This window comes from Bombus bifarius, unplaced genomic scaffold (assembly GCF_011952205.1).
Source record: "Bombus bifarius isolate JDL3187 unplaced genomic scaffold, Bbif_JDL3187 scf7180000008214, whole genome shotgun sequence".
In the NCBI taxonomy this organism is placed as follows: Eukaryota; Metazoa; Arthropoda; class Insecta; order Hymenoptera; family Apidae; genus Bombus; species Bombus bifarius.
Window position 1 is genome coordinate 1273302 of NW_022884517.1, and position 12124 is coordinate 1285425.

The 12124-nt window shown below is 34.5% G+C and overlaps 1 protein-coding gene across 3 annotated transcripts in view; it reads left to right on the forward strand.

Annotated features, from left to right (window-relative positions):
- Positions 1 to 12124, forward strand: part of LOC117211009 (inositol-pentakisphosphate 2-kinase) — an 84059-nt gene that overhangs the window by 51311 nt on the left and 20624 nt on the right. The window contains exon 1 of one of the 3 annotated variants that reach the window (XM_033454558.1): positions 10193 to 10452. The exons of the other annotated variants lie outside the window; for them this stretch is intronic. The gene's annotated coding sequence lies outside the window, so the exon portion shown is untranslated. Of the gene's footprint in view, positions 1 to 10192; positions 10453 to 12124 lie in introns of those variants that run through there. 3 annotated transcript variants of the gene reach the window in all.

Sequence of the window (12124 nt, forward strand, 5' to 3'; positions counted from 1 at the left end):
ACAAAATTGAAATGTCTATTTCGAAAAATGAATAAAAATTTCCCAAAAGTTTCACATAGCGAGTTTGTCGTGCCACAGAAAAGCGCACTTTCCACAAAATGATAGTCAGGTATAATTAATGAATCCGAGCGCGTTTTTCTTGTTACTTTCTAACGATACAAATCGGCTCCATATCGCGTGAGATGTCAGTATCGATATCGATGACGAGCTTTTACTCAACGTTTTAGTGTTAGAACGAGAGCATATCTGTATGGAGTCGTGGTTGTGGAGCGACAATGATGGATAAACGATGAATCAAACACCAGGTAATCGTCGATGTTCAATGATCGAGCGACTGAACTAATTTCGCAAGAACGACGAGTTTATCGTCATAAACGATGCCAATTAAAGTTAGAAGAAGTGTGTTACCGTGGGAATACGATACGTAACTCTATTAAAAGTCGAACTTTCAAGTTGAAAATCAGCCGCAATTTACCTCGAAAAGAGAGTGCGTCAATTGCACGCTCTGTGCGTGCGTGCGTGCGCGGTGCGCGCGCGTGTGTGTACACGTCATATATTTGGGCGAAGAAATACATTCATGTTAATTAGAGTATGTTTACAGATTAATCAGAGTATGTTTACAGAAAAATACATGATATTATAATAGTATCTTCCTGTTCGGAATTCGTTAAATTTACATGGATCTGTCAGCTTGCAAAATAGAAATTCTTCTGAAATTCTAAAAGTTACGAATAATCGTAAAGATCGTAGAAGTGAGGAGCAATGCGAATTTTATAGTATAATCATTAGGTAGGATAAAATGTTTCTTTAAGGAAGGAACTTCACAATCATGTACGTGGATTAAAATTATTTAAGAGATCGACATTTTATACAAATGCATGCATGTACGGAATAAAGCAAATCACAAATTTCCGGCAGAGAGATGTACGTGCAGGAATTGTGATTAAATAACGTTTGATTGGAAACGGCGAGTCCATACGAAGGAGACAGAAGTTGTACCCTGTTCAGGCGCGGCGTAAACCCAACAGAAAAGTCGTACAAGATCGATTTGATAGAAATGGCGAAAACATTTCATCGGAACTGGGTGAGACGATTCGTTTTTCCTTCTTCGAGCTGAAATTATTTCATAACGAAAGAGGTTAAATCTTATCTGCAAGGAACAGAGACGCAGTTCAAAAACCCGTTCCCGAGCGTTGTTAAGGTTTCTCGCCATTGAGGTTCACAGGCCATGACGATGTGGAACAAATACGAATACGAGGCACTTTGCCTCTCGTAAAGAGAGGAGGACTGCGAAATGGCGACGAATTATTGTGCTATAGAGAAAGAGGAACCACAAAAGGTGATGCGCCGTGGATGACAGTCTGGGAGGAGGATACAGAGGCTGATACGAAGGCGCTGGTGAGAATGGAGAATGACGAGCGTGCGGGACCAAAGGGGCTAGGGACGCGGAAATGGCAGTACCGGTGCAGCGGTGATGACTACAATCTACAACTACATACTCACAGCGACGATGTCGGATTGGCCGGCGAGGGGGGGGGGGGCAAGCAAGAGACGAGAGAAGGCGACCGATGGTTGTCGTAGAGGTCAGCCTCGGTTGTTGCCCTGGCCCCCTGACGTTGCTTGATCCGCTCGGTTACTGCCCCCCTTATGCCTTAGAATCACGATATTCACGATTCCATTCCATTCGATGTAGTCTTTAAACTGTAGACCATCGTAATTTCTTTTCTTCCTCCTTTCTCTTTGTTTCAACTCCACCCCTTTCTGTCATCCCTGCTTTGCTTCGCCACTTTCTCTTCAATGCGATGCTCCGTTAATAGAATTATCCGGTTTTCGTGTAAATCAATTCGATGTTTCTAGTCCAATGATCGTTGCCCATGATAAATTCGAGAATAATGTCGCGAACATGGTTATCAATTATTTATATTTAATTTTTGTTTATATGTAACGAAATAAGACAGTTGGTAGAATTAGTAGAACAACAAGTATTAGATATATATATATGTAATTAACGAACGGTGAACATTTCGAAATAATTTCAACTTTTCGAATACTACGAAAATTCAAACCGCTTCAAACATGAAGTAAGATGAGATATTTAAGGGACTCGAGTTGGATAAAAAAGCCTTATATATTCTATTGGATTCTTTCATTTATTACAATAAAAATTAGAGATTATTTTCATCATACAGATACGTATATATGTATGTACATGTATGTAATATAATACATTTTATTACAGGCAGTATATATACGTATAGTGACCTATCTATATAACATAATCCTACTAAAACTGTTGTAAAACGTAAAATGTCAAAAGTGTAATGTTAATGTTCGATTAATTAATTTATTACATTAGTCATTAGGTAATTTTTGCAGGTGAACCTAACTAATGAATATAATTGTCGATTTGTCTATATGATGGGATTGCAAAAATTGATAAAATGGAAAAGAAAACTTGATACATTTACAAAAATGATAGGTACATGTTATAAATTTACGAGAGGTAGACCTATGAGCAATGGGGGCATACTTTCTCGTTTTGAAACCTTCTCGGCTGTTTGAAAAAACTAATGTTCGCACTTTAAATCATTCTCCTCGTGTAATTTTGTCTCTTTTGTTTTCTCCATCAACGTTAGACATTGGAATGGTTTAATCCCCTGCCATTGAAACAGCACCATTGAAAACTTGAAATTGTAGCTTTGATTTCTTTAATAAAATTAAGGGTTCTAATTTCTAGTAGTAGAATTTATTAATTACATAAACGTTTGTTATATATATTTCAACGGTCTCATTTTCTGAGCCTGATAAATTGATAACGTAACAGACGAGGACGAATAATGTGTAGCATTTATTGATTTCAGTTTTTAATGCAACATTGAAATATGTTCAGTGTACAGTAAATTGTCCGGAAAGAAGGCCTTCGATCAATGTTATCGATTGTACCGCAAAAGGAAATAGCTGTTCTTTTTTTGATGTTCGTTTCTTCTTCTGCTTTTGCTGTTATCATCGAATTGCCAACCTCTTCTCGCTTCTTTTCTTCAATGCATTCTCCCTTCGCCGTCTATTGTTCCTTTTGGTCGAGTGTAATTTACGTTGCAGAATCGTTTGTGCACGTCTCTAGTGTTGGAGGGCACGCGAAAATATGACGCCTTACACTTTACACGTTTCACGTGTCCGATATAAAAGGGGTTTGTTTTCTTCTATTCCTTCTCTTGTCCTCTTTCTTCTTTTCTTTTGTTTCTTTTTCTCTAGTTAGCAGCGAAGATTATCCATTGTAAGTACAACTTGTTCCACCAAACTCATCGGTCTTTACAATGTGATCTAGCCGTTCAGTGGATGGATTGTGATTCGCAGTGGCGTAATCAAAAACGATACAAGCAGGTTCGTTTCTGTAATCTCGAGTCACGGAGATTTCCGAGCTTTTTTAAGCGATCCGTGCTTACATCTTTTCATGCTTTGGTCTGTAGCGTGGTGTGAACCCACCATTACAAATTACACGAATACGTCGTCGCGTCCGTACGAGTTCCAATGAGACGCTCGTACTTATTGCAAGTCGCTGAGTTTCGCAAACTCATCGGTCGTTAACCTTATGCGAAAATGGATAAGACAGTTGGACTGTAGCAACGGCAACGCCGCCGCCGAGCCGTTCTCTGTAGACATCGAAACGTTTAACAAGCGGCGACTAAGTGCTTTTAAACGTACGATTAAACCTTTTTCCTCTGTGTTTCTTGGCGTTAATGCAGCCGACGAACCATTTCTATCATTCGTTTTCGTCAGAAATCAGCTCCGTTTCGACGGGTTAAATATTCGTCGGTGTACCTTCGTAATTAGAAAGAATAAGTCGCGTTGCATCAGACGAACTTCGAGAAACTTCGAGCGTCGATCAAACTGCTTTTGGTTTCGTCTTAACTACTGATAACAAATTTTTGTCCATGAGTAAATATTTTGTTGCTGAGAACATTGCAAATCATGATATATCAGATTGTCCGAAAAGTTTATTTCATTTTATAAGGAAATACAATAATAGATGCACAACATTTTTTGTTTTATATTATTTTATTGAATTACGTATGATCCCCATTTTGTTCTATTGGAACAGATACCAATAAAATCATACAGAATATAATTAATAAATAATTATAATATATAATTATATTTATATTAATATAAATAATATCTAATTATATTACAATAAATAGATGATCCAATAGGATCATACATAATTCAATAAAATAATATAAAACAAAAAATGTTGTACACCTATTATTTCCTTATAAAACGAAAGAAACTTTTGGGGCAACCTAATACAATATATAATTATTTGAGTGAAATAATTTCGTAAAACTGTTGTTGAATATTTTTATTTTTTTACAAGTTAATATATAGACTGATTTTAATTATATATGTCTCATTTTCTAGATCTTTTTGATATCTACTTATGCATCTTTCGTAACAATGATTGCTACCTGTTCACGACTTTCGAACACGTAGGTACATTTTATTTCAAGCGACCTTCCGAAACATCAAATGCAAGAAAATTGCTGTTTATAATGTTTCTCGATTGTGTATGTTTCGATGACTAATTAAGTTTACTTAGTCTAGTAAACTCGTATCATCTTTGTACACGTTCGACGTACTACTACAAACATGCGATGTTTTTTCCATTTTCCAGATTCGGTCGCACAACGAAGTGAATAATGAGATAACTGGTCTTGTAACTTGTAACGAGATTATCATCCGGCAATGCTAGCTAATTTTTTACTTCATAACCAGCGTAATTGCGATAGTATTTGAACGATCGCCCTAAACTTATCTTCTGAATTCTCTCGATGCTCTCCGTTAAAAATCTTTCAACTTATATATATGTCGGAGATGAAAGAACACCGGGGTCTGTAATTGAATAATTGTAGTTATTCAATCCGATTGTAATTGTTCGAGAGTTGTGATAATGGAGCTTGGGCTCGAGGCGACAGTCAGTCGCCGAACGTAGCCGCGGTCACGGGATGAACGCTTTGTCTAACAAAGGTATGGAGTAATTCTATAGCTCTCCTTAAAAGAAATATTCGTGGCGACACGCGACAGTAAACATTCCAACGGTTTCTGTCCCGTGGTTCGCCACACGCAGACCCTATTCTTCGAGTAAGATGATTGTCAGATGTCGATGCGTCTCCGCAGTACATGTTCGGCTAGCCCGAGGGCCCGTTATAAATCTTAAGGTTTAGTTAACTAAAGTCCTTCAAACAGACAAACAGTCTTCGTCCCAACTATGGGAAAATACGGGAGACATATTTTTCAACGAGTGGCGTCTCCCACTAGCAACTTTCCCTCGAGGGCGGCTAGCATCTTTTTCTAACCACCGATATGGAGATTGACCAATTAGCAGCAACGCCAATTTCCCTTACTTTCTGAACGAAGGCTTTTCTCGACGAATCCGATGATCTCGTGTCCTTAGACACACCCCATTATAGTTTTCCTCTGTGGCATCATCGGGACGGGAAAGACATTCTCGTTCGCGATCTCACTGATGAAAGGAGTAACCCTTTACGACCAGTGAATATCACGCATCCGACTTAGATTTTGTGAGTACGTTCATCTATCATCCCGTCGACCGCGGATTCGTTATTGAACCTAGGATTATTGTCATTAGTTTCTCGAGTGCCTAACTACCACTGTTACTTGTTCGGCTCTATAATAATCGTATTTGCACTAGTCAATGTCTTCTCTATTGCATAACGACAACGTGTAACCCAAACGAAGATTCGTTTCACCCCCCTAACCCTAATTCTAATGTCCGCCCCGACATATACTTATGCTATGGTGGAAAGTGTCAATGTAGGACCTATATAAATATATATAATACATTATACATGTTCTTTTACACTTTACATCAACTCGCATCGAAATAAAGATTTTTTCAATTTAATTCTTCAACAATTTTCTAATGATTTCAAGCTTTCTCTTACCGATTCTGATAATCATTAATAATTTATGGTCAAAGAACGACTTTTCATATAAAACAGCAAAGTGCAAGTCACTCATATCTGTATAATCTATATGTTCCAAGTATCATTTTGTATATTTATTACTACAATCTTTTATTTTATTTTGTTTTATTTTATTTTATTTTATTCTATTTCATTTCATTTCATTTGATTTTATTTCATTTTATATCATTTTATTTTATCACTATATATACCGTTGCATTGTGGTTGCATTATGTAATTGCAGACCATAACAAATGTTATTAATTCTTACTTTTCCCGTCAGAATCAAAACCAGCAATCGTAATGCTTTTCCTCGTGAATAAAAAAGGTGTAGATTAAACATTTTCTTATAGTTAACTTTCTTCATAGTAAAATTGTGAATTTGTAAAATTCATTTTTTTCCCGGTGTATGCGTTTATTATCGTTTATACTAACAGGAGGAAAAGATGTCGGCGAAAAAAGGTCGGGTAGAAAAGAAAAGCATTAAATTACTGAAAAAAATTATTCAGTGTTCTGTACGTAGAATTTTCATCAACCTTGAATAATATTTCAAATAATTTATTATTTAGAATATATCTCTCCGAAACTGTTTGAGCAATATTTCCATGATGTTCTATCGCTGTTTGCACTACAGGTTTTCATAAACGTGTAGTATAGAATAGTATAGTACAGTACATTATAGTACATTATAATATAATACAGTATAATATAGTATGGTATAATATCGTATGATAGAATGCTGTATTATAGTATAGAATGGTATGTGTACATATACTTACATGCGTTCACTAGAGATTTCGAAAGTCGACGCATATGGTACGCGGCCCTCTTTATTATTCAAATGACTTCATTTCTATGAATCATCGCTTCCCGTCTAGTCTTAGCGCATGGAAATATGTATTATAATACATATACTTACGTGCATATGTATATAATATATGTCGGTGAGGTCTATCGTTGTTACGTTAGGAAAATGAAATAATCATCTAATAATCAATTCGTCAAGATTGATAAAAAGCGTCAAGACTCTTATGACATGAAACATGTTGAGGAATTATTAATGTCCATGCTCTATCTTCATTCATCGACCAGTTTAACTCTGTCGAATTGCATGAAACTTTGATAACGGCTTTTATCGAAATGTAAAATGGTTGAGATTTCTCCTTGAAACGTTAACCTTATAGAACAGTTATGTCGTGAACTTATGACGTTTAATCGGTACAAATAATTTCTGCTGGTTAGTTCGAATAAAAGACAATTATCTGATTGATTGTGGTAAAATGCGACAAATTTGTTAGTGGAAGATTATAATGTTGGTATACGCACGTATATATACAGAGTAAGTCAATAAGAAGTACTATCTTAGATGAATTATGTTGCGTTCATCGAGAGATTCATCGAGCGGATGCAATTTTATTTTCTAATATCTTATATCTTCTGAGATATCAAGGTTATCTTGAATTTTTTAAATGGTACCGTATATTTTTTATAACGTTGGTCGATCCAGCTGGACATTCTCTACAAAAAAGCATTAATTTATGTATACCGAAAAACCATTAGTTTAACAAATATTTTAACTTTAATGTCAAATTTAATGTACAATATAAGTACATACATATGATATGAAAAACAATAAGGAAAGTTTGTAAGGAATAATACGTTAATAATAAGGAAACGTACGTTAAGTTTGGCAAATTGAAGCTAAAATATCTAAAACCAAACTAATGATTTATCGGTATAAATAGGTCAATATCTTTAGTAATGAGAATGTCTAGCTGGGTCGACTGCTGTTATAAAGTATTTTTACGGTACCATTTAAAAATCTGTAGGTTACTTTAACATCTCAGAAAATATAAAATAGAAAAAGATCCACCCGATTAGTTCCTTAAAATGTAACATAATTTATTTGAAACTTTTTTCGATAAAACCAGTAGGTAACGAGTGATCTTAGATAAAACCCCTTATTGACCCTATGTTATAAAATCATAAACAACGTATGTACAACGCTTGCGTATTATTTGTTGGTATATAATTATGGTTATTATATTACGCTTGTAAGATATTACACGTGATAACGTTTGCAAAGCTTTACATATGAAATTTTCATTTCCATTTCCCTATTTTCTTGTTTGATTACAATATTGTTTATTATACACGTATATGTTTTATATCGTTCTCATACTATGTTTACGAAATGATTAATGAATGTAATTTAAATAATATGAGTTAATATATTACAATGCGTAACTACACGTACTCTATATTTAGCATGTAAATATGTAGTAGAAGCACATCTCTTCAAAAGGGATTAAAAAACGAAGAAGCTCATATTTTTCGAAATATAAAATATGGTAGTATTTAAGAAATAAGCTTTCGCAGACTAAATGTACAGAAGCTTAATTTATTCATTAAAACCTGAAACATCCCTATACGCTTAAGCTTTCTCACGCGCAAATTAATTTATTATAATATTTTTTTTTTAACATGATGTAGCTATAATTTAATTTAAGCAATCGGCAAGTTAAATCAAACTTGTCAATTTTCATACACATTCCTCCTTTAAAAATTAGAAATTATCGAATAGAGAAAGAAAAATAACAAATAAATAATGAAAAACACCGTTAAAGTCGTTTATATACTGTATTAATAATAATAAAGTATATCATATTACGCTTCTATAGTTGTTATTATATTTGACATTATTATATTGACAACCTACAACAACACAAAGAGTGCTATTCGACGTGTGATCATTTAGAAATAACATATTTACTATCGTCTCCAATATCTTCTAACAAACTCTGTCTAGCTCTATGCATATTTCCGTTTCTTCCGTGTTATTTCGAACAAAATATAAAAAAACTAAACGAGAAATTGCTTAGCAAAGTGTAGTGGTAGCTTCAGTATGAGAAATATCTAGTTCTGTAAACGGAAGTTACGCATTACGCAAGAGGTAAGGTAACGCAAGAATATACTAGCGGAGAGACACGAATCTTTTGCTCAAATACATTTCGTAAATATAACGAGAGAAAGCAGGCCGGCTTTGCCTGCTTGAATCATTCATCGGCACGGATGTAAGCGCGGACGTTACTGGAAACTTGAGTGTTGCCTGTTGCTTGTTACCTGTTTCCTGTTATCTGTCGCCTGTCACCAGTCGCCTGTCGCTTGTCGCCTGTCGCCTGTCTTCGATGTCTGCAAAAAAGTACATTATTTTATAATTGCACCTGCGAAATATGCGCAAAGGATATGATATAAACCATAATTTTATGCCCATAAAATTTAAAATTCATATTAGGAATTTTCTGATTTTTCTTTTCTCCCTTGTCCATAGATAAATCGTAGATGGATGTGCAAATTTTTGTGTGATGCAATAATCAATATTAAAGAGACGACTCTGGGCTATGACGTTTATCTCTTCTGTTACTTATAATAAAAAGATAGAAATATAGGTAGGTTTTCATTTGTACCATTATATTCACTTATACATACTTTACACGACTGAAGTGAGAACAAAATAGCAGTACATAAAAAGTGAAAATATTTTGAAGAAACGTTTAATTTTTATTTTTTGTTGCTATCGAGTGAAAAAGGTATTGTTATAAAGGTGGTAAAAATGATAAAGAGACGTGTATCTATATCTGTACAATAGGCGAGTAAAATTTGAAGTTTGTTAACCGGTTTTTGAAATATCACAGCAACCAATTATCAATGTATAGATAATTTTTAAAAGGAAACATTATATATCTGTTACATAAGATTTCTGTAATTTTGTTGTTATTTATGAGTTTAATCACTTTTTATATGTATACAATTATATGTACATAGTAATTATTCCCTTGTGTTATCTACTTACTAATATTTAAATACATCATTCTTTGAAGTTGAATGCTTGCTTGATGATTGCTTCCTGGGATCGCAAAATAATCGCAAAGTATACATATTTTCTGTGATTCTTTGTTTTCAAAACTTACGGTAAAAGCGGATAAAATTCTTGAAAAATAAAGACGGGAGTTGGGTAAAATAACGGTAGTTCACAGTACTTGTATCAAGGTACTAGTCTTCTTTTCTAGTTTCATGATTATTAACTTTAATTCAGATAATGTACTTTAACAGACATGATTTTGTTATATCTAACATTAAACGATAGATATATCGGATAACAACTTCAATTTATATAATGTTCCCTGAAGCGTGGATTAAAATATCAAATAGTTGGCGCGAGCCATTATGCCAGCAATCCTCGGAGAAAGATCCTTAATCTGTGGAGCAAGCGACGTTCTAGTTTTATTTAGCGTGGTTTTAAAAGCGGTATTATTGCCTATTCGGTTCTATCGTTAAATTTTCTCTCAGCAGGAGACGGACACGAATGTGGATTGCCACGTACTGGTCGTGTTCCCGTCCGCAGACTACAGTCGGTCTGCACTCTCCTCGGGCCGACGTGACGCGATACAACGTGCTATTATTTGCTGTAAGTACTATCATTTCTGCGTCACCGTTTCGCGCACGTTGCTCGCGATCCCGATGTATACCTACATATACATATACATATACATATGCACGATGTAAGGGTCATCTCGTAAATTATGATACGAAGCGGTGATCGGTGTCTTCTTGAATTTAAATCACACTTGAGATTTGAGTCGAACAAATCAGGTGGGAAAGAGATGTTACTTCTTTTCTTCATGAGTATCTGCTTTCCGTAACGTCAATACGAGTCACGTAAGATTAGAACTGAAAATATTATCGTTATCTTTTACGATATGAGAAAATCCATCTAAATAAGAAAAGTTAAAATTTCATGTCAAAGTATACAATTTTACGAAAATTAAAAATTAATCGATAATTTATACTTTACCTAATATCAATGTATGTACTTAATATCCCTCAACGCGAATAATCGTGCAGTTATCATGTTAAACGCAAATAATACAGAATACAGAATAAATACAAAAAATGCGTTTGTGCATAAGAATAGAAGATAAAAATAGTAGTCGGAAAGTTTAGCGCTTAACGTGTTAACCGCTATATGTTATATGTTATAGAGAGCTTGACTATATCGATCAGTTGTAAGCAACGTCGTCGTCAGCAATTTATTAAGATTTAATTAACGCGAAGAGAATCTTTATAGTCTATGTATATATATACACACGCTTCCTGTTACATATCGAGTAACAATAAGTCAACTTGTATGCTGTGGGTGGTCAAGATGAGCAAAAGTGGGGTGCCACCAAGGGTTTAGATCCAACGATCATGTCACCGTCCGAACAGTTAGCATTAAACGAATAAAAATAAGAAGGCTTTCATACAAACGTTCGACAATGTCGACAATGACAGTATTAAAGTGAATATTGCGTTATATGTTATATCATATGCGAGTGCATAATATGTAAATATATACATACATACATACATACTTGATTGTGACATGGTGTTAATTCAAAGACAAAGACAAAGGTCAATGGCAGTTTGATCTGCCGAATAAGAATGTGAAATTGTAAATCGATGACTCGATCAATATTAACAGCTGATACATTAGGGTTAGATAGGTAGGAACGCGACCATATGTGTAATTAGTACGCGCAGACAAACTAAATTGGTAGACCGATCATATCCGTTTCAAGAAAATTGCGATTAATCAACTATAATCGATCACCTGAATGTTTATCGGTCGATTTCACTATTTCCATGTTACGTTACTAACTTTTTACTCGTATATATGTGTATCTATTTCAATATAGTAATGAACGTTTAAAGTAGAGAAATGTCACGGCTGCGAAAATCTTGACCGAATTACCATCGTTGCTCGAAACTCGTCTGTTACGTCACCAGAAATCCACTACCTTGGTAATCTCGAACCAAATACACATATACATATAATACATACGTATATAATATGTAAATCCTTTGTAACGATTACCAATTTAACGATTACGTAAAAGTATCGGTGCTGTTCGGTTCTGTGTTCCTTTATAGCTTATAATAAGATAAAATACAGATGAAATTCAACGAGATTCAATTACTTCTCCGGTTGCTAGTTAAATTTCTTTTGCTGATTAATACATACGACAAAATTACTTTTCAAAATATCTGATAACTTGAATATACATATGTATGAATACATATATATACTTGAATATACA